Source organism: Cryptomeria japonica, chromosome 11 (genome assembly GCF_030272615.1).
Source record: "Cryptomeria japonica chromosome 11, Sugi_1.0, whole genome shotgun sequence".
Classification (NCBI taxonomy): domain Eukaryota; kingdom Viridiplantae; phylum Streptophyta; class Pinopsida; order Cupressales; family Cupressaceae; genus Cryptomeria; species Cryptomeria japonica.
Genome location: NC_081415.1, coordinates 90826342 through 90848376, shown reverse-complemented (window position 1 = coordinate 90848376; position 22035 = coordinate 90826342).

The window sequence follows — 22035 nt, the reverse complement described above, 5'->3', positions numbered from 1 at the left end:
GTGTAGTTCGTAAAGTTTCATTCGCAGGGTTGATGAAACTAATATTCATCATTAATGAAGGAAATACTTATCAAGGAATCATATCAGACTGATTGTGGCTCGAGGAAGAAGGAATGAAAAAGGAAGATCAAGGGAGTAGTTGGCATCTGGATTGAAGATAGAAAATTGGATTGAAAGATCACCTCAAGAAGGAAACATCAGGGGCATTAATGGCAATGTGTCAAATGCAAATCTAAAATGAAAGATCGTGTTTCCCATATCTGTAAAAGCACAAAATTTATGGAGAAGAATAGATGGACTTCAAGGAGAATAGATCTTGGGATTCTGATTAGATTTGATTTGCCTCAAGGATGGTGTAGAAACCCTAACCGCTTGAATTTTGAATTTGCCCTTTTGGTTTGAACTCAATTGATAAGAAAAAGAAACAATGGATAGTTTTAATGATGCTGATGTGGTGTAGATTGGTGGAGAGAAGAGAAGTGAGAAGAAGGAAGTGAGGAGGAGGAGACTGGAGGAGAGGTCTTGATCAAGCTACAGTACGAGGTAGCAGACAGACCGATGAGTGGCTTGTACCAGTAGTTTCTCAATAGAGCAATTGTGCTAAAATAGTGAGGTGTGGAAGTGTAGGTAGCATCGTGGAGTGACATAGTGCGTAGAAACACCGTGAGTTAATTGATTCAAGAGTTGCAAAACTCATTTGCAGCAAGAAGCCTTAATTGCATTGAATTAGTATTTCAATATACATCGCCATGTCTAAGCTTGGTGTAGGGGTTGGTGCTCCTTGGGTTGGTGCCCAAAATCTTTGTAAATCTATTTTTTTTGTGAGACTGGATTGGAGCAGTAGTCTTCAACAACTTTTCTCACCGAGGTTTTTCTCATATTGAGTTTTCCTCATAAATCTAGAGTTATGGTTTGACTATGTGTGCATGGGCTCTTTGGCCTTCTCTCTTAGATTACTTGTCTAACTATTTATAAGATCTAGCTTATAATTGACATTCTTAGAAAAGATCAAGAAAATTATTGACCTAGGAACCACTGATTCACCTGCCCCCCTCTTAGTGGTATTTTGTGTTCAACAATTGGTATCAGAGCTTAGTTCCCGATTATCTCTAAACCTTGGGTAGGTTCTGGACCTTGAGCATAATGGCAAGAAATGAGTCTACCTCCTCAAAAGCCCCCATGTTTCATGAATCTAACTATGTCTTCTAGAGCAGAAGAATGGAGACATATATTTCATCTCTTTGCTTTGATGTATGGATGTCAGTCAAAAATGGGTATACTGTTCCTAACACTCCTCCCACCGATCTAGATGTAGAGAGGGAGTTTGAAAATAATGCATGGGCTAAACATGCCATTTTGAGTGGATTGTCTCATAATGAATTTGTCAAAGTTATGCACTGTGCTTCAGCAAAGGAAACATGGGACAAGTTTCAGAGGTTGTTTGAGGGGGATGCAAAGGTTAAGCAGGCCAAACTAAAAACTCTAAGCAGCCAACTAGAAAGAATCAAAATGAAAGATGATGAAAAAATTATAGAATATCTTCCCAGATTTGATGAAACTATAAATGCTATCAAAGGACTTGGTGAAGAGATTGTAGATGAAGTTCTTGTCAAAAAGATACTCATATCTCTCACTCACAAATATAATACTAAAGTGTTCGCCATAGAAGATGCCAAGGATCTGAAGACTTAGTATGGATGAACTATTTGGTTCCTTGACAACCTATGAGATGAGAACTATAGGTGAGACTTCCTCAAGAAAAGAAGCTTCTTTCAATACCACCCAAAAGGGGAAGGAAGTTGTTGCTCATAAAGAAACTAGTGAAGACTATGATGCTGAAGTGGCAAACTTTGTCAGGAAGCTCATCAGAGGATCTGGCTGGTACAAAGGAAAACTACCACTAAAATGTTTCAACTATGGGAAGGTAGGACACTTCGCTGCAAGCTGTCCTTGCAAAGATATCGGTGGAGATGAGTCAAGAGAAGTCAGAAGATCTATCGGCAAAGGCAGAGAAAGGAATGACTATCGGCAGGGAAGAAGATACTACTGGAACCAAAACAATTTATATACCATTGAAGATGGCACAACAAATGGTGAGGATGCATCATAGGATGATGACAATGAGGACCACAAAAAAGTAAATCTTTTTATGGCATTTAACAAACCAGTTATTGAAGAAGAGGAAGAGGAAGATATTGAGGCCAAAGTGGATTTGGAGAGTGAACTCATCAATGCACTTGAAGAACTAAGTAAAACAAGAAGAGAACTCAAGAGAGTGAAGCTTGTTGTTGTAGATGAAAAAAATCTCTTGAAGCAATCTCTGGAAGAATCTGGTCAAATCATATAGGACTTGAAGCTGCAACTGGAAGAAACTAAGAGAATCGGTGAAGTTACTGCCCTTGACTTGAAAAAGAAAGAAAGGAATATCAAGAGCTTGAGGTAGAAATATTAAAGCTCAAGAAGGAGCGTGAAGAAAATAAAGAAGAAGAAAAGAAGACATTCATTGTAGGCAAGGAAACTAACAAAAAGACATATGTTGATGCTACTGGAAATCGACACCCAAACCGGTATGCAGAAATGAACTAGAGATCACATTTCATGCACAAATTTGCAGATCCAAGGAGGAATGCCAGGAGTGACCAAAAAGGATTCACTAGATTTAACAACATGAATGGAAGACCCCCAATGAGGAAGTTCCACTCAAGACGAAGACAACATAGCCAGTATGTATCAAACTTTCATGGTTACTATTACTATAGCAATAAATTTGGGCACAAAATAGCTGACTATAGGCTAAACAAGAAATCCTCTATGAATTTTGAAAGTAGAAACTCATTTAATGCACTCTGAGATATGAATGCCACTCACTATCAGTGAAATGGATATGGACATAAGAGCTTTGATTGCAGGGAGAACCAACAAACATCTTACAACAATATTAGGGGTACTTATTTTACTGAAAACATAAAATGCTATAATTGTTAAAAATTTGGACACGTAGCTAAATTATGCAGAAATAAGAAGAGCAAGCAAGTGAAGGAAAATCTTGATCAAAAGTCAGTATCTGAACCTGTGCAGAATACAGAAGCTAAAAACAAGAAGGAAATCAAACCGGTTTGGGGTGAAAAAGAAAAGGAAAAGGCAGAATCAAGTCTCTTGGTGCAGATTGCCTTGCATGCTGAGAGGAAAAACCTATGGGTAGTAGATAGTGGTTGCTCAACCCACATGACTGGTGACAAAATAAAATTCATCAATCTTGAAGACTAGAATGGTGGATCAGTAAGGTTTGGAGACAATTCATCCATCAAAATTAAGGGAAAAGGAACACTAAGCATTGATTGATAACTGAAAGCACATGATGTATATTATGTGGAAGGCCTCAAATATAACTATTGAGTGTGATTCAGATGTGCGACAAAGGTTACAAATTCGTCTTTGACTCAGCCATCTGTCAGATAAAGAAAGACAACACCGGTAAGGTGGTGGTAGAGGGAAAAAGAACTAACGGAAATGTTTATAATTGAAAGGAATGCTATGAGTCCCAATGTATGTTAGGAAAAGTAGATGAAATTTGGCTGTGGCACAGAAGATTAGGCCACATAAATTTTGATAACTTGGTTACAGTGAGCAAAAAGGACTGTGTGAGAAATATTCCACCCATCATCAAACCAGTTAACACATTTTGTGATGAATGTGTAAAAGGAAAGAAAACAAGAGTAAGTTTCAGGACAAAGGAGCACAACACATCAAAACCACTTGAAATTGTGCATACATACCTATGTGGTCCAACTAGAACAAGAGCCCTTGCCGATGAAAGCTACTTCATTCTTTTCATTGATGACTAATCAAGGATGACATGGGTCACCTTTCAGCAAGATAAATCACAAGCATTCAAAAGATTCAAGATCTTTTGGAAGATGGTGGAAAAGGAAAGTGGGTACAAAGTAAAATGTCTAAGATTAGACCAGGGTGGAGAGTTCACATCAGACGAATTTAAAGATTATTGTGAAAAACTTGGAATTAGAAGACAATACTCTACTATAACACCACAGCAAAATGGGGTGGTAGAAAGTAAGAACAAGATAGTTAAGGAGATGGCCAGAACTATGTTGAATGAGGCCAATCTACTAGATAAGTATTGGAAAGAAGTTGTCCATACTGTTGCATATATCTTGAACCGGGTTGAGTTAAGAACAAACAACAAAATGACACCTTATGAATTATGGTATGACTGGAAACCATCAATCAAATATTTCAAAGTTTTTGGAAGCAAATGCTTCATTAAGAGAGATATGGATGGTTTGGGAAGTTTTGACTCTAGAAGTGATGAAGGGATCTTCCTTGGTTACTCATCAAACAACAAGACCTACAAATGCTATAATAAAAGACTAAGAAGAATTGTTGAAAGTGTGCATGTAAGAATTGATGAGAACATACACAAAGGATCTCAACCACATGCCAACTAGAATGATGGCTTCGATGATGAAAATATTGAAGTTTAGTCTAATACAGAGCTAGAGGCGGCACCTCAGAAGGTTCCAAATTGGTATGTACAGTTGAATCATCTAGAAGAGCAAATTTTGGGAAATAAGAGTGATGGTGTGAAGACTAGAAGAAGACTTGCCCGAAATGATGAACAAGTCAACCTATGCCTCATGATTGAAGTTGAACCCAAAATGCTCATTGAGGATAGAAAGAAACAAGAATGGATGGATACCATGGAAGAGGAAATACACCAGATTGAAAAGAACAAGACTTGGGATTTAGTTCCTAGACTGGAGGACAAGAACATCATTGGCACAAAGTGGGTCTACCAAAATAAAATGATTGAAGAAGGTAAGGTTGTGAGACACAAAGCTAGACTAGTGTGTAAAGGATACTCTTAGGTAGAAGGGATTGACTTTGATTAGAAGGAGTTAAGATTAGAAGGAGTTAAGATGTTTTTAGCCTACTCTGCCTACAAGGGCCACAAAGTGTACCAAATGGATGTAAAATCTACTTTTCTAAATGGAAATTTAGAAGAATAAGTGTACATGGAGAAACCTAAAGGGTTTCTACTACATGATGATAAGACCTTCGTATGTTGACTAAAGAAAGCCTTGTATGGTCTTAAGCAATCCCCCAGAGCATGGTACTCAAGATTAGATCTGTATCTAAAGGAATAGGGATTCAAAAAGGGAAATGGTGACAACAATCTGTACATAAAGAAAGATGGGAATCACATGATTATTGTGGTTGTGTATGTAGATGATATCATTTTTTTTGGCAATAAGGATACTTTCTGCAAAGAATTTGCTGATCAGATGCAGTCAGAATTTGAGATGTCAATGCATGGAGAATTGACTTACTTCCTTGGCCTGTAGATTCTACAAAAAGACAAAGGAATCTTTATCTCACAGGTCAAGTATGCAAAGGAGATGCTGAAGAAATTTCAACTAGAAGACTGCAAGCCGGTAAGTACTCCAATGGTGACTAGCAGCAAATTAAGTAAAAATAATGAATCATTGGTAATAGATCAGACCTTATATAGATCCATGATAGGAAGTCTACTATATCTAACGTCTTCAAGACCATATATAGTTCAGGTAGTACGCATGGTTGCCAGATTTCAAGCTACACCAAAGCAGTCTCACATGAATGTTGTGAACAAAATTTTTAGGTATCTACAAGGAACACTCAGTTATGGTTTATGGTATCCCAAGCAGGGAGATTTCATTTTGGAAGAATACACTGATGTCGATTGGGCAGGCTACATAGATGATAGAAAGAGCACAAGTAGTGGTGCATTCTTTCTAGGCGACTGGTTGGTCTCATGGCATAGCAATAAGAAGGACTTAGTCTCTCTATCTATGGTTGAAGCTAGATACATTAATGTTGCTACATGTTGCTCTCAAGTGCTTTGGATGAAGCAGACTCTCAAAGATATCCAAGTGGAAATCACTGATCCCATTCTCATCCAGTGTGACAATTCGAGTGCAATCAACATAGCAAAGAATCCAGTCATGCACTCCAGAATAAAACATATTACAATCAAATACCACTTCCTCAGAGAAAAGGTTGAAGGACAAGAAGTAAGAATGGACTATGTTCCTACTGGTGATCAAGTAGCAAACATTTTCACCAAACCACTACTAGTAAGAACATTTGAATATCTCTGACACAAGTTGGGAGATGTATCATCTGCATAGAAGGTTTGTGTGGAGCATAGGGGGAGTGTGCAAGTACCCTTTTTCATTGTGTCAAAGGGTGAGAATGGAACCAGTATGTAGTGGAATGTGTGAAGTTGACATCAATGCCAAAGGGGGAGATTGTTGGCATTTTGGCACTGAGTTGTCATTGATGTCAACTGGTGGAGATGAAAAGGCATTGTTAAGATGTGCAACCAGTACTGGATGCTATATTGGTCAATAGGTGAAGAACTTGAGCGGTGAAGAACATAGGAAGGCTGTATCTTGATTGGTGTAATGCCATGTGAAGCTAAGGTGGCAAGTAGGGTGTAGTTGGTAAAGTTTCATTCACAGGGTTAATGAAACTGATATTCATCATTAATGAAGGAACCGCATATCAAGGAATCATATCAGACTGATTGCAACTCAAGGAAGAAGGAATGAAAAAGGAAGATTAGGGGAGTAGTTGGCATTAGGATTGAAGACAGAAGATTAGATTGAAAGATCACCTCGAGAAGGAAACAATAGGGGCATTAATGGCAATGTATCAAATGCAAATCTAAAATGAAAGATCGTGTTTCCTGTATCAGTAAAAGCACAAAATTGATGGAGAACAATAGATGGACTTCAAGGAAATCACATCTTGGGAATCTGATTGGATTTTATTTTCCTCGAGGATGGTGTAGAAACCCTAACTGCTTGGATTTTGAATCTGCCCTTCTAGCGAGAACTCAAGTGATAAGAAAAAGAAACAATGGATAGTTTTAATGATGCTGCTATGGTGTAGATTGGTGGAGAGAAGAGAAGTGAGAAGAAGGAAGTGAGGAGGAGGAAACTAAAGGAGAGGTCTTGATCAAGCTATAGTACGAGGTAGCAGACAATCTAGTGAGTGGCTTGTACCAGTAGTTTCTCAATAGAGCAGTTGTGCTAAAACAGTGAGGTGTGGAAGTGCAGGCACCATCCTGGAGTGACATAGTGTGTAGAGACACCATGAGTTAATTGATTCAAGAGTTGCAAAACTCATTTGCAGCAAGAAGCCTTAATTTCATTTAATCAGTATTTCAATATACATCGCCAAGTCTGAGCTTGGTGTAGGGGTTGGTGCTCCTTGGGTTGGTGCCTAAAAGTGTAGGGGTTGGTTCTCCTTGGGTTGGTGCCCAAAATATTTGTAAATCTATTTTTTTGTGAGGTTGGATTGGAGCAGTAGTCTTCACCATCTTTTCTCACCGAGGTTTTTCTCATATTGAGTTTTCCTCGTAAATCTGGAGTTGTGGTTTCACTATGTGTGCATGGGCTCTTTGGCCTTCTCTCTTAGATTACTTGTCTAACTATTTATAAGATCTAGTTTATAATTGACATTCTTAGAAAAGATCAAGAAAATAATTGACCTAGGAACCACGGATTCATGCCCCCCCTCTCAGTGGTATTTTGTGTTCAACAAGCAATGTGTATGCGCTTGTTTTACTATAAACAGTGCGTACGTGCTATTTAATAATATTATATTCTATATATAATATGTGTATAATATGATATTATATATATAATATGTGTATATACAATTAATATATAATATTTATATATATATGTATATATAGTATATTAAGTATATATATACACATGTAACTGTATTGTCTTCCCCTCTCAAATGCATACAAGGTACCTCTCTCTCTCTCTCTCTCTCTCTCTCTCCATCCTTCTCTCCCCTTCTCCCTTCCTCCATACCCCAACCCTCCCTCTCTCTCCTTATCCCTCCCTCTCTCCCCTTATCCCTTCCTCCATACCCCATCCCTCCCTCTCTCCCCTTAACCCTTCCTCCATACCACATCCCTCTCTCTCTCGCTCTCTCCCCTTCTCCCTTCCTCCATACCCCATCCCTCTTTCTTTCTCTCCCTGCCTCCCTCCATACCCCACTGCAATTGTGTTTGCACTTCTATAGAAGTAAGTGAATTTATTTCTTGTCTGCAACTTCCTCTTTGATTTTTATCATGTATGCTCTCTTAAGAAAATTGACTGATCGATTTGTGTGTGTATATTGAATAGGAGGGATAGGGTTTGAAATTGAATCATGGTTGTATTACTGTGACAAACAAGGAAACCTACAACAATATTCTTCTCGAATGTGTTTTTAGTGAGCAGAGCAGATGTGGAAAATACTGTTAACAAGCAACATGATCAGTCAGAGTGCCTGCAATATGTTTTTTAGAAGGAAAGAATAGGTAGGAAGAGAAAGAGGGAGAGTAACATAGATGATGTCCTAGAGAATGATAGTGGTGGGTATGCGAGAGTTCCCATGTTGTTACACAATGCCTGTCACCTAAAGAAATTAAAGTTTGTTGTATGCATGGCAGTGGTAGTATATGATGATCATCACTTGTCAAACAACTTGGAACGATACATACTCATGAAATAAATCAAGTGTGTAATTCCTATAGTCACAATCAAGATCAGTCTTATAACCTTGAAAATTTAATAGCATCATATGTTTTAGAACATAGGTAGTACTCTTAGGGTCATGTCAAGCTCTTACACTTTCTTTTTAGCAAAGCCTCATTGTTTTTTCACTTGGAGTCTCATTGACTGATGGATTTGTGTGTGTATTTTTAATAGGAGGAATAAGGTTTGAAATTGAACCATGGGTGTATTACCGTGACAAGCAAGGAAACCTACAACAATATTCTTCTCGAATGTGTTTTTAATGAGTAGAGTAAATGTGGAAAATAGTGTCAACAAAGCAACATGATGAGTCAAAGTACCTGCAATATGTTTTTCAGAAGGAAACAACATGTAGGAAGAGAAAGGAGAGTAACACAAATGATGTCCTAGAGAATGATAGTGGTGGGTATGTGAGAGTTCCCATGTTGTTACACAATGCTTGTCACCTAAAGAAATTAAAGTTTGTTGTATGCATGGTAGTGGTAGTATATGATGATCATCACTTGTCAAACAGCTTGGAACGATACATACCCATGAAAGAAATCAAGTATGTAATTCCTATAGTCACAATCGAGATCAATCTTATAACCTTGCAAATTTAATAGCATCATATGTTTTAGAACTTAGCCAGTACTCTTAGGGTTAGGTCAAGCTCTTACACTTGATTTTTAGCGAAGCCTCATTATTTGTTCTCTTGGAATCTTGTTGTATGATGTTCTATTCATAACTTTAAATTTAATATATCATTTTATTATCCCACCATATGACCCCTTAGGTGTCATTAGAGGTCATATGGTGTCATATGGTGTCCTATTTCCTCTCTCTCTCTCTCTCTCTCTCTCTCTCTCTCTCTCTCTCTCTCTCTCTCTCTCTCTCTCTCTCTCCTCCCTCTCCCTCTCTCTACATTCCCTCCCCCCTCTCTCTCTCTCTCCCCTCCCTCCCTCTCCCTCCTTCCCTCTCTCGCTACCTCTCCCCCTCTCCCTCCTTACCCCCTCTCTCCCTCCACCCTACTCTCCCTCTCCCTCATCTATACCCCTTCTTCTCTCCCACCCTCCCCCCTCTTCTCTCCCTCTCTCCCTCCCTCTTCCTCTCTCCCTCTCTCTACCTTCCCTCCCCCTCTCTCTCTCTCTCCCTCTCTCTCCCTCTCCCTCCTTCCCTCTCTCTCTCTTCCTCTCCCTCCCCCCTCTCTCTCTCCCTCTCTCTCCCTTTGGCTCCTTCTCTCTCTCTCTCTCTCTCTCTCTCTCTCTCTCTCTCTCTCTCATCTCTCTCTCTCTCTCTCTCTCTCTCTCTCCCTCCCTCCTCTCTCCCTCCACCCTACTCTCCCTCTCCCTTCCTCCATACCCCTTCTTCTCTCCCACCCTCCCCCCTCTTCTCTCCTTTTCTCCCTCCCTCTACCTTCCCTCCCCCTCTCTCTCTCCCTCCCTCTCTCTCCCTCTCCCTCCTTCCCTCTCTCTCTTCCTCTCCCTCCCCCCTCTCTCTCTCTCTCCCTCTCTCTCCCTCTCCCTCCTTCCCTCTCCTCTCTCCCTCTCTCCCCCTCTCCCTCATTCCCTCCTCTCTCTCTCCACCCTACTCTCCCTCTTTGTTCCTCCATACCCCTTCTTCTCTCCCATCCTCCCACCTCTTTTCTCCCTCTCTCCCTCCCTCTACCTCTCCCCCTCTCTTTACCTTCTCTCCCCCCCTCTCTCTCTCTCCCTCTCTCTCCCTCTACCTCCTTCCCTCATCTCTCTCTACCTCTCCCTCCCCCTCTTTCTCTCTCTCCCCTCTCCCTCCTTCCCTCTCTCTCTCTTCCTCCCCCTCCCCCTCCCTCCCCCCTCTCCTCTCCCTCCCTCCCCCCTACTCTCCCTCTCCCTTCCTCCATACCCCTTCTTCTCTGCCATCCTCCCCCCTCTTCTCTCCCTATCTCCCTCCCTCCTTCCCTCCTCTCTCCCTTCACCCTACTCTCCCTCTCCCACCCTCTTCTCTCCCCCTCCTCCTCCCTCCCCCCTCTCCTCTCCCTCCCTCCCCACTACTCTCCCTCTCCCTTCTTCTATACCCCTTCTTCTCTCCCACCCTCCCCCTCTTCTCTCCCTCTCTCCCTCCCTCCTTCCCTCCTCTCTCCCTCCACCCTACTCTCCCTCTCCCTTCCTCCATACCCCTTCTTCTCTCCCACCCTCCCCCTCTTCTCCCCCTCTCTCCCTCCCTCTACCTCTCTCCCTCTCTCTACCTTCCCTCCCTACTCTCTCTCTCTCCCTCTCTCTCCCTCTCCCTCCTTCCCTCTCTCTCTCTTGCTCTCCCTTCCCCCACTCTCTCTCTCTCCCTCTCCCTCCTTCCCTCTCTCTCTCCCCCTCTCCCTCCTACTCCCTCCCCCCTCTCTTCTCCCTCCCTCCCCCCTACTCTCCCTCTCCCTTCCTCCATACCACTTTTTCTCTCCCACCCTCCCCCCTCTTCTCTCCCTCTCTTCCTCCCTCCTTCCCTTCCACCCCCCTCCTCTCTCCCACCCTCCCTTTTCATTCACATCTTTTCTACTACTAATAGCGCATATAGGGTACTGAAACTATTAGTTCACTGCCCTACTATAACTTTTTTAAGGCAAAGGAGTGTGTACGTGGTACTTATTACTTGTAAGTGCATACGGGGTATTGAGCCCATTATTTGCTACCTACGATAACATTTTTTAGGCTTAGAAGCACGTACGCACTTCTTATTAGTCCAGAATGGGAAAAAAGAATATCGTTGGGCTTGCCAACATTTCATGGACTAATAGCATGTACATGGTATATAGACATAGTTTAGTTGCCCAAGAGCCTCAATGACCTCAAAAGAAGTTTTTGAGGTCATTGAAGGCCCCACTGGAACTATGTCTGCACTTCTATCACTATTTTATACATAGAAGTAAGTGAATTTTTTGTTTTGCATGATTTCAAATGATTGAATTGTTGTTCTTATTAGTTTTTGTCAATAGTATTGTGATTGTTTAATAGTTTGATTCCAAAAAATAGTGACAAGATGCATATTTATGGTTTTTTGTTTTTTATGAACTATTGTTTACATATATATGTAATATGATTCTATTTAGGACAACTGATATCAACCATGGGAAAGAACAAGCGAGGAATGATGGAACAATGAGAGGCTCAAAAGGAAAGTCAAAGGTAGCGTATAAAGAAATTGCATGACATAAGAACAATGGGAGAAGAAGGTATGTCATCCTCGACATCTCAATTCGATTTAACAAATGAATATAATGCACCTAATGCAATTGAAGAAGAGACATTTGATTTACCGTATAAACCTAATGCAATTGAAGAAGATACCGCATTGAGTAATCAATTAAATGATGAACGTATTACACCTTCTCTACTTGCTGAATTGAATGTACATAATGCACCGATGTTAACAGCTCCTAGAATCATTCGTAGGAAACTAAAGTATCTAATTGACATTGATGAGAATATATTGAAGCCAATGCCCAATAAAATGAATGAACAAACTTGTAGGAGAATGGTTAAAAGAATATGGCAAAACTATTTTGAAAACTTAAATTAAACCACAAGATGTCAATTAATTCTTCAAATGATTAAAAATTTGAATTTTAGAGAGACAATGAAAATTTGAGGCCTAAGATCATCTGAAAGTAATAGTGAAAGAACTATTGTGAGAAATCTATTTGATGCATATCAAGCTATTGGTTCAAAATCATGTACTAAAGATTCCAATGCTACTCAACATGTCATTACATCAACCATAATGAGCAAGAAAATAAAAAAAGATCGTTTGATAAGCAAAACAAGTAAGTCATTAAACATTAGTAGAAAAACATTAAGTAAAGCATTAAAGAGACGGGAAAAAATAGAGGAACCTAACAATAATTCTTGTTGGGCATTCTCGGGTAGATTACCATGCAAAGACAAGGTTGTTATTGATGCACTAAGAACATTAATTGAAAATTTTTGGCATGACAACACAAGAGTTTCTCCCAACCAAAGAAATGTTGTTAGAAGGCGATTTGGGTCTACAAATCGTGAGCCACATGCCAAACACTATTTGGATATGACTCAAACTAAATTTTATGAAAAATTCCTTCAAAAGTTTCCTCAAATAAGAATTTCTCAAAGATTTTTTGAAATGGAAAACCTTTTTATATTAAGATTAATCATGTATGCACCATGTGTTGTTGTAGGATGCATATTGAATTTTCCATGCATTATGATATGTTTTGTCATATTTGTTCTACTTTGCACACTAATGATGTTTTGCAGGAATGTAATATACAAGCACCTCCTAAGTCGGTAAGAGAATTTATTTCAAGTGTGCTATGTAATAGACATGATGGTTGCATTTATTATAAGATGCCTTGTTTGGAAGGTTTTTGTGCTATATGTGGTGGTTTGTAACATTTACCAAGATGCATACATTTGGAGAGCACACATGAAATTGGTATGAAACTAGTTTCTTTCGGAAAATACAAGACAGTCACATATGGAGTTAAAGATGGAAAAGATTTGAAGAGATGTGAGCTAGTGAAAAATGACATATGTGTAGCTCAATTTATGAAAATGTTTCAAGAGAAACTAGTTTATGAGTAGATAATGCATACACATAGAGCTTGATGGTTAGATGAGCAATTCAAGTTATGTAAGGACACATTTCCTCTTGGCACCATTGTCTCTATCATTGATTTTGCTGAAAATTATATACTACAACCTCAAAATGAAGTGCAATCCATGTGTTATCACTCTACACAAGTTTCTATTTTTGTATACATAATTGCACTGCATAATTCAAGAATGCAAGGATATTTTATTGGTTGATAGGGATGCATATAACAAGCAATGTACAATATTTTTGGAATTTCACTAAGGCTGGACATGGTAAGGGAGAGCACGATGGTGCAGGAGAATGTGTGAAAAGAGCCCTAGCTAGGGAAGAATTGAAGTACAAAGGTGGTACTGAGTTGATAGATAGAGAAACAATTGTGCGATGGTGTAAGTCTACGATGGGTCTAGGTAATCCAGGTACGTCAATGGTTCATAGATATTTTTGGTTGATCATTGAATCTAACATTGAAAACTATCTAGATTGTTGTACAGTTGTAGGATCAAGTGACATGCACTCATTTATGAGTTCAAATTCAAGTTCACTGGTAATTTATATGAGATGAATGGTATGTTTTTTCTCTTCATGCATGTATTGTTTGTGGGAAGAATGTGAATCACAAGAGTGGGTTGACAAATGATCTTATAGACCATTGGTTCCCATTGATTCATATCAAATTCCCAAAGCACTACAATTGAGCTAAATGGAGACATCAGTGGATTTTGACAATGTATCCTAGCTAGTGGATTCAAGTGATTTTTTTGAGTTAATTTTTTTGCAATTATTATTTTTCATTCATTTTGTTGTACATCATACTTTATTTTTGGTATTAATTAACACTTTATAAAATGCAGGTCACGTGTATGCAATTGTTGCAGAAGAGAACAATGAAGAAGGAACATATTACTATTTGTGTCGTTGTGTTGACCCAAATTTTTTTTTGAAAGCCACAATCATTGATGGAGAGGGTATTGAGTACCCAATAGGGGCTATTGTTGTGATAGGAACACGGCTTTGAAGATACCCTATCAAGAATTCTGATGTTTGGTTGTTCGAGGACTTTGAAACACACAGATATATTCTTCATTTCTCTAACCTTATTGTTGCAACAAATATTCATTTGATTAAGTATCGTGGTAGACCTCATAACAAGATTTTATGGAAAGTTCGTAAATTTGACCACAAGGCAATACTTGACACAATATGGGTTAGAGTCGATCCTGAAGGCTCACTTGATTGATTCTACGGTTCAAAGTAGAATGATTATGAGAATTTTGTATAAATCATCGATGAATTGTTCTATATTCATTTTTTGTATATATAAATTCCCATGAGCTGATTTTTACATGTTTAGGGGCATAATTTTGTATATTTAAATGGTAATGAGTTGATTTGTACATATGTACATGCCAAATTTTATATATTAAAATGGTGATGAGCTGAATAAATGGTGATGAGCTGAATCAGACATATTGTAATGCCAAATTTTATATAAACGCCCATGAGATGAATTGTATATTAAAATGGCGATGAGTTGAATCGCACATATTGTAATGCCAAATTTTGTATAAAATCCCATGAGATGATTTGTAAGACATTTTTTTGTATAATCAAATAGCCAAGAGCTGATTTGACCATATTTAGAGGCAAATTTTTGAATAATATGTGACTATTTTGTGTGTCAATTTTTTGTGACTATGTTTTGAGTATATTTGATGTGTCCCTGGTCAATCATGAGAATTATTTATTCTTTTATAATCATGGAGAATTATTTGAGTCATTATCAGGTCATAGGGTTCATAGATTGAGACTAGATACAATTTGAGCAAAAATTGTCATTGTCAAAAAAATTGTCAAAAAGTTGTCAAGTAACTTCTACATTGCGTCAGTATGGTATGACTCTCAACATTCCAGTACTTTGGGATGCACGATAGGGGCATGCCTAGTGTAAAGCTACCCACCCAGATGCACTCGTGACATCGGTTTGTGCACATGATGAACGAATCAATTCTAGCCAATCTTGCAACTTTTCATTGCATGCAACTAACAGTTTTTGCAGCAGAAGAAAAATGCTACCAATTGAAAATGGCTTGGAGTCATCAAAAACCAAGATAGACCATTGTATAGGAGCCTCACATGACTCCAAGGGTTCAAACAGATTGACCGTATGTATCCTGGATTTGAAGAAATAGTCCATCAAATTTTGACAATTTTTTAGACTCAGGGCAATTGAGACATCGCACCGGTATGGTATGAATCTCAATGTTCTAGTGCTTTGGGATGCATAATAGGGGCATTCCTAGTGTAAAAATGCCCACTTGGATGCGCTTGTGATGTCGATTTGTGTACATGACGAATCGAATCAATTCTAACCAATATGGCAACTTTGCATTACCAATTGAAAATGGCTCCGACTCATAAAAAACTGAGATAGGCCATTGTAGAGGAGCCTCACGCAACCCCACAGGTTCAAATGGATCGAACATATGTGCCCTAGATTTGAAGAAACAGTCCGTCAAATTTTGACCTTTTTTTGGACTCAGGGCACTTGAGAGATCGCACCGGTATGGTATGATTCTCGATGTTCTGGCACTTTGGGATGCACGACAGGGGTATGCCTAGCATAGACCTACCCACATGGATGCACTCACAGTGTCAGTTTGTGCACACGATGAACAAAATTTTACCATTGCGAGCGTGAGGGTGCTCTTGCACCAAACACATATTATTGTTTATATTCATATTGTCAATTTTTTTTGTTTATATTCATATTGTTGATTGCATATGCAAATATTCATTTAAATTTATAAAAGGGCAGCCACCAAATATAGAGAATACACAATAATAAACTGAATACAAGGATTTGTGTAGGGTTAATTCAACATTTAAAAAAAATTATCAAATCATATTCCACAATTGCAATGTTTTATATCATATATTTTTGTTGTTTATATTGATATTGTTGATTACATATGCAAATATTCATTTAAATTTATAAAAGGACAACCACAAAATACAACGAATACAAAATAATGAACTCAGTACACATTTATTGGATCGAATATCGATATTTATATATATATAAAAAGGCATGTCTGCCAAGTCAATACAAGTATTACAAAAATGTGGCATATGCCATGTCCAAATTGGTATACAATAAACATGTACAATATATCTACATGTATTGGTCATTCTATAACCAAAACTAACACTATATGATCCTAAACTTGTGGTGGATCATCAAAATCAAGCCTCTTTGATATAGTAAGTGGCTCTGTAGATGGCTGCAAAACCACAATTCAAAAGCCAAGTTAGAATTCTTTTGTAGAAAATAGTTCATAATTAACAACATAACTATGCATTTAACTTTTATTCCTTTGCAATTGAAATGTAGATTACCTCATTGGCTGATCTAGGAGCTAATGTCTTCGCTCTCATCTCCTTGTCACTCTTAGGAGTTTTCTTGAAGACAAACTTAAATGGATCCATGTTATGACCGTACCATGAAGGGGTCTATTGTAGATTAAATGTACAATTAATACAATGTACTAACATAAATATATCAAAAACACTTTAAAACTATAATATAGAGAACAATGACGTACCTGTGCCTGAGATGCTTCTCCAATGGACTGAGGATGGCTCACCATCGCTATTACCTATACAAAAAATGTTCAAAGATTAAATACAATTAATATAATGATAAGTATTGAAGGGTAAAAACAATTAATTTTACATATCAAACAAAAGTGTACCAGATCCTAAGATGCTTCTTTAGTGCACAGAGGAGGGTTCGCCATTGATGAAATAGGTATCGATATTTCCTATATGAAAAAATTCTAAGATTATAATATATCACAAGTTCACATGTACGTGTGCATATAATCATGAAATAAAGAAAATAAAGCAGAGATACATACCTCTACCCTCTCTTGATCCACGGGCAAATTAGGTGCATTTAACAAATCCACATAGCTCAATGGTCGTTATACATGTAAAATAGACAAAAAGCACTGATTAATCTACAAACCCCAACTAATACTTGATTTCAACATTTTCAAACAATTGTACAACTAAAAATGTGTTCAATTACGTTCTTCCGATGTTTTGGCATCTTCGAGGAATTCTTTTTCTTAGGACGAGCCCTAGACGCAAAGGGAGAACCCTAAAAAAAAAAAATTAACATGAGATATTAGTAGAGATAATAAATTAAACATAATTTTAAAAATCTAAAATGACTTGTATATTCCATCAAAACAATACATAAAAAGGGTTGTACAAAATATGATACCGTATAGCCTTGTATGCCAAAATTGATTGCTAAGAGCATGATGTCATCAATCTGGGACATTCTGTCCCCTATCAACACCTACAAACCAAAAATTGGACTAAGCATTAAAGATAGTTAGTATATACTGTATTTTTTTGAATTCAAAGTGTACTATTCAATTTTAACATGTTACAAAATTTATACCTCAGGCATCGAAGTTGCAGCTATAGTAACTGGGGGAGGAGTATGGGATCCACTACTGCATCCTGAAATGCATATTATTTTTCTCAATTTAAATTGATGTATAAATGAAAATTGATTTATGTAATTACAAATTTAAAGTGACTAATAAATAAAATGCTATTAATTCAAATCAACACACTTGTGTCTCACGCTCATGGGCAAACACCATGTCCATCAACTCATCTGTCAACGCAAAATCTTCAGTTGTGCAGGCTTGACATCTACTTCTGCAAATCGTGCATAGATGAGATGAGGATCCATTTGCACTAGCTACATCATCTATCTCTAAGCAACTAACACACATATGTTGGATGGGCTCTTTGTCACCATCTAATGGCTCATCATCGAATACAATAGGGTGTGCTAATGACATCCCATGCTGGATGATGGCACCATTCAACGTTGTGGCCACTTGAAGAGTTTGTAGCTCCATCGACTCTTTCAACTCTACTGAGATAGCCTGAAGCACCTTGGGTTTGGGTGCTAGGGGGTGGTGACTCTTTGTAGGTAATTTCTTATGGGCTCCAGGTCTATCTTGGGCAAAGCCACCACCTCTACCATGGAACTCTCTCATGTCAAAATAGCTTAGGCGCACATGGAGCACAAACTCACAATATACTTTTCTCAAAAAATATAATGGCACCTTATAATTATTACAAGGTGGATCATCAAAGACCATCCACCACCTCTACCAAAACATATTCTTCATCTGTACATTGGTAGACCAATGTATGGGAAACCTCTTTGCATTAAGAGGTAATGACTGACCAGTTTTGAGATCAACAAAATGGGCACATATTTGTTATTTAGTAATATTTTTGTTTTTTACTCCATCGTATGATAGCCCATCGGCATAGAATTGACGACACCTATCCCTAAAGCTTCCCCATTTGGTAATTTATGTGGAAACAGCTATGGCACCACTAGCTAATGTTTCTAGGCTAGTGGTGAGGGATTGATGATGCTCAAGTTCAGAAGTTTTCAATTTAACAATCAGTCTATTGATTTTAGACGTATTTTGTCCTAACAGATTAATTAATTGCTCCTATTTTTTGGGTGTGCAGTCAAAAGGAGGAATTGGGGGTTGTTCTTATGTGTTTTTGAGAGGTAAATTTGGTTGTTCTTGTGGGTTTTTAGGAGGTGCATTTGGTTGTTCTTGTTGTGGATTAGAAGAATTTGGTTTTTGAAACAAAAAATGAAAAAACCTATTCAAAATTAATGGAATTAAATTCAAAATGTAAAACAAATTGAACACACGGGAAAGAAAGACAAAAATAAATAAAAAATAACCTTGATCCATAGCTTGGAGGACAAATCTAGCACCTCCTTCGTGGTTTAGGAGAGGAAATGGAGAAAAATGAAGTAAAAACGCGCTATTCACGGGTAAATGAAACCCAGTTTTTTTTCAAAACTTTTTTTAACAGGCACTACGTACACAGTTATATTTGGATTATTAGCATGTACACACTCATTTTCCTAGGCATAGTGCATACGCACTCATTTTCCTAAAAGCAGTGCATATGCGCTACCTTTTCTAGGCTAAGGAATAACAAACCTAAGCACATACATGGGAATTTGAAATTTTAAAACCGCGTACGCGTTACTTGTTTTTCCATGTTTTTTTTGAGGTGGTGTCCACTTTTCTAACCACCGTATTTGTGCACATACCCACCAGGTAGAGAAGACTGTAATCTATATGAGTGCCCTCAAATGACACTACTCGAATCAAAAGGCAAACAAAGGCAAACAACTAAACTCGAAGATACAAATGGCATGAGAAACTAAATCTTGAAGAGTTGATCAATCGAACCACGAAAGTATTAGAACCAATAGGATAAACCTCCCCATAATTCTAAAGAGGGAGAGGGATAGGTACACTGAAAAGAACGACCAACAAGAACTACACAACAAAGAACCAGGAACATCGAAGGCATAGAGAAAGTACAAAGTGTCATGGAAGGAACACTCACTTGACACACAACATGAGGTGAATGTCATGGAAGGAACACTCACTTGACAAAGGTGGATGGCAAACAAGGAAAACATCAACCCCCTCATGGAACTTTATAAGTAGTGCATGTACAATAAGACACAAGATGTGCAAGATCCCAAGTAAACAATGCATGATGGCAATTTATCTCAGTGCATTTGCATAAATTAAATGCTACAATGATAATAATACTGGAAATAGAAAGAAGAACCAAAACTAGGACATCCTACTCAGAGAAGAGATCCCCAGACCTGAAGCAACCAAGATATCTACTAGAGTGTTGAAAAGCAAAAAACTGAATAAAATATTTCCTAGAGCAAAATCTAGAAGGAAAACCCATATGGTTAGAAATTACATACAAAAAGATTTCCAATGATATAAAGTTTTCAAAAAATAGAGTTCAGATGCTCATTCTATGGCTCCTAGAGTGCAAAAAAAAGACCCCACTTTGACTAGAAAAAAACACAATCAAATAGAAAAATTGGAAAATAATTCTAATACCACAAGGTCTGGCTTAGAACCAGCTTTCCGACACCTATTCATTTTTCAAAAATGACTCTGTTTGCCCAAGTTATGGCAAACAAACCAACCCCCCCTAAAAGAGGCAAGAGGGAGGTGCAATGAGGCTAGGGTCGAGCAGAGGTGGCCCATGGGCGGCGCTCCAGTGGTGGGCGGGTGGTGATACTATTTTTAGGTGGAGGTTCTACGATTTCCGGTGGAGGAGTCATGGCGGCCGGAAAGCGTAGGGGGTAGCCGAGGTCGGGGACGACAGGAAGAGCACTGGTGGAGCAGTAGTAGCCATAGGGAAGTAGCGAGGCCACCGAGGGCCGAGAAGGTGGGGCCAACGATGGTAAGAGCATGCTCGGAGGGGGTCAGGAAGGCGGGGCCGACGGCAGCCAGGAAGGCGAGGCCGGTAGCAGGGATGGCGATAGCCAGAGAAGCACTGGCGGGGGACCCGCACGGATAGCTGCAAGGCTTGGGGAGCTAGGGGGCCCCACAGTACCCTGCGTACCATGGGGAAACCCCCCAAAACTTGATTTTTTTAATTTTTCAAACAACTTTTTTGCCTTTTGATTTTTAAATTATTTTTTTCTTTTAATTTTTCAAACAAAATTCATTCGGCCTTCATGTCGTAAAAAGGCATTTTTTCAATTTTTTTCTTGAACTACGTGTCAAGGCTATACGACCTAGTACTAGAGAAAAAATACTCCCAAAGGCTCAGGAGCCAAAAAAGGTAAGTTTTATATGACCATAGGGGTTTTTGGGCCTTCTGAGCATGACAGTGAGGTCTTTTTAGGCCCTAAGTGCTCAAAAAAAAAAGGCCTATCCCTAGGTGCATGAAAAAAACTTCCTGAAATCCCATATCTACCTCCAAGCACAAAATCTCAAAATAAAAATAGATAGCTACAGATCTGAAGCTTTGATACCATGTGAGAGTTTGAAAAATACAACACCAAAGGAGCCCAAATGATCTCTGCAAGTTGAATAACCTGTTACAGGAGATGCAAGGAAGCAATAACAGAAAAACAAAGACACAAAAAATATGCTCAAAAGATGAGAGCTCAATATTCACAAAATGTTTAATGTGATAATCCTTACAATACAATGAAAAGAATAACCTCTAATAGGTCAAGAAACCCTAAAAAAGAAAACCTAGGTTAGCACATAATAATTAATAAAAGAATTAATTATTATGCACCTAAATTTAGCTTAAGTGTAAAAAAGATAAAGGGAACTTAAATAATTCAACAAATATTGTTTAATTAATCAAGTAAAGATCTGAATACTCTAACACATAGGACCTTATTAAAAATTAACTCATCACAAAAACAAAACAATATGATAAAAACCTTCATGAGGCATCACTATGGTTAAGTTGCTCTTGTACCAGACAACATGTGGATATCTCTCATATGATAAAATCTTATTCTAGTTCTTCTAATTATTCTAGTTCTTTTGATTCCCATTGTCTCAAGAAAATTAGTATAGGGAAAAGGACCATGGAAATACAATTTGTTAGGCCCAATACACAAAGTTAATGTACTGAGAGGGGAGGGGTGAATCAGTACTTCAAATCCTTTTATCAACAATATCTTAACTGTTATGCATAAACCAAAAACTACTGTAACATAACATAAAGCTAAAACAAATAAATAACAATCATACATGATTCACTCCATAACTCATATATTTTGGTTACGCAGAAACTCTTGGTTAGAGAGAAAAACTGTGGTGGGGATGGCACCCACAACTTCACTACTGCAATAATAAAGGTTGCTCGGTTAGAGCTACATATTTAGCTATTTCTGATAGCTTACCCTATTAGGAGTATCAAGATCTGTTAGATCTACCTTGCT